Genomic DNA, 2500 nt, shown 5'->3' on the forward strand with positions numbered 1-2500 from the left:
GTTAAAAATAAAATGTATGCAAATTTTATAATGGAGAATGCGGGCATCGATCCCGCTACCTCTCGCATGCTAAGCGAGCGCTCTACCATTTGAGCTAATTCCCCTGTGTGTTTAATCTGCATAACATGAAAAAAGTAAACTCACTGCCTTCCACACTTTATTTGCAGTCCAATTGCCCATAACAGTGTTCAGTTCACTCCTAACTTATGCCTTACCTCCACTTATGGGATGTTTTACAGTTCAGGTTGGCCTGTTTACTACTCGAATATGAGTGATATTGTGGTGTGTTCATCTAGACTCATACCCTACCTAATCTTGAAGTTAAATTTCCCACCAATGAGAAACCAAGGGAGATACCATTTTTGATAGTTATTGCATGTCTAATGCAAGAATAATCACCAGATTATGAGAGTCCAGCAAAAATTACTCATTTTCGCCCGAAGTGGGGCTCGAACCCACGACCCTGAGATTAAGAGTCTCATGCTCTACCGACTGAGCTAGCCAGGCTCCCACTTCAAGATGGTATGCAGACTAATCATTTTTTATGAAGGAAATCCATTCCTGGACAATTTTTGGGAGTTATTGCAGGTCTAATGCAAGATTAATCTCCATATTATGAGAGTCAATGCAATATTCATGCAAAAATAACTCGTTTTCGCCCAACGTGGGGCTCGAACCCACGATCCTGAGATTAAGAGTCTCATGCTCTACCGACTGAGCTAGCCGGGCTCCCTCCTTAAGACAGTATGCAGACCAATCCCTTTTTGTGAAGAAAATCAAATCCTGGATATTCCTCTACTCTTGTTTTGCAAGGAAAGCCTGATTTATACATCCTTCAGAGGACAGAGTGTCAAAAAAAATAAGAGAAAATTAAAATGGAAGTTGTGAAAACTTCATTTTGAGATTGCATAAGAATTCAAATTCCTCTCATATGCTAAAGAATACCTGAACCCTTTTGATTAAACCACTTTAGTTGTTATAATGAGACCATATTTGAAAGCCATCTGTGATTTTTCTGTTCTTACTCTGCAATGACCTTGGCAATGACAAGTTAAAAATAAAATGTATGCAAATTTTATAATGGAGAATGCGGGCATCGAGCCCGCTACCTCGCGCATGATAAGCGAGCGCTTTACTATTTGAGCTAATTCCCCTGTGTGTTTAATCTGCATAACATGAAAAAAGTAACCTTACTGCGTTCCACACTTTATTTGAAGTCCAATTGCCCATAACAGTGTTCAGTTCACTCCTAACTTATGCCTTACCTCCACTTATGGGATGTTTTACAGTTCAGGTTGGCCTGTTTACTACTCGAATATGAGTGATATTGTGCTGTGTTCATCTAGACTCATACCCTAGCTAATCTTGAAGTTAAATTTCCCACCAATGAGAAACCAAGGGAGATACCATTTCTGATAGTTATTGCATGTCTAATGCAAGAATATTCACCAGATTATGAGAGTCAATGCAATAATCCAGCAAAAATTACTCATTTTCGCCCAACATGGGGCTCGAACCCACGACCCTGAGATTAAGAGTCTCATGCTCTACCGACTGAGCTAGCCGGGCTCCCTCCTTAAGACAGTATGCAGACCAATCCCTTTTTGTGAAAAAAATCAAATCCTGGATATTCCTCTACTCTTGTTTTGCAAGGAAAGCCAGATTTATACATCCTTCAGAGGACAGAGTGTCCAAAAAAATAAGAGAAAATGAAAATGGAAGTTGTGAGAACTTCATTTTGAGATTGCATAAGAATTCAAATTCCTCTCACATGCTAAAGAATACCTGAACCCTTTTGATTAAACCACTTTAGTTGTTATAATGAGACCATATTTGAAAGCCATCTGTGATTTTTCTGTTCTTACTCTGCAATGACCTTGGCAATGACAAGTTAAAAATAAAATGTATGCAAATTTTATAATGGAGAATGCGGGCATCAAGCCCGCTACCTCTTGCATGCTAAGCGAGCGCTTTACTATTTGAGCTAATTCCCCTGTGTGTTTAATCTGCATAACATGAAAAAAGTAACCTTACTGCGTTCCACACTTTATTTGAAGTCCAATTGCCCATAACAGTGTTCAGTTCACTCCTAACTTATGCCTTACCTCCAATTATGGGATGTTTTACAGTTCAGGTTGGCCTGTTTACTACTCGAATATGAGTGATATTGCGCTGTGTTCATCTAGACTCATACCCTAGCTAATCTTGAAGTTAAATTTCCCACCAATGAGAAACCAAGGGAGATACCATTTCTGATAGTTATTGCATGTCTAATGCAAGAATATTCACCAGATTATGAGAGTCAATGCAATAATCCAGCAAAAATTACTCATTTTCGCCCAACGTGGGGCTCGAACCCACGACCCTGAGATTAAGAGTCTCATGCTCTACCGACTGAGCTAGCCGGGCTCCCACTTCAAGATGGTATGCAGACTAATCATTTTTTATGAAGGAAATCCAGTCCTGGACAATTTTTGGGAGTTATTGCAGGTCTAATGCA

At 39.5% G+C, this 2500-nt stretch overlaps 1 non-coding gene across 1 annotated transcript; it reads right to left on the reverse strand.

Moving 5' to 3' along the window:
- Positions 1-31: 31 nt before the first annotated feature.
- Positions 32-104, reverse strand: TRNAA-AGC (transfer RNA alanine (anticodon AGC)). The gene has a single exon. It is a non-coding gene; the product is annotated as a tRNA-Ala (tRNA).
- Between the last annotated feature and the right edge of the window lie 2396 nt (positions 105-2500).

Source organism: Lissotriton vulgaris, chromosome 1_1 (genome assembly GCF_964263255.1).
Source record: "Lissotriton vulgaris chromosome 1_1, aLisVul1.2, whole genome shotgun sequence".
NCBI classification, from domain to species: domain Eukaryota; kingdom Metazoa; phylum Chordata; class Amphibia; order Caudata; family Salamandridae; genus Lissotriton; species Lissotriton vulgaris.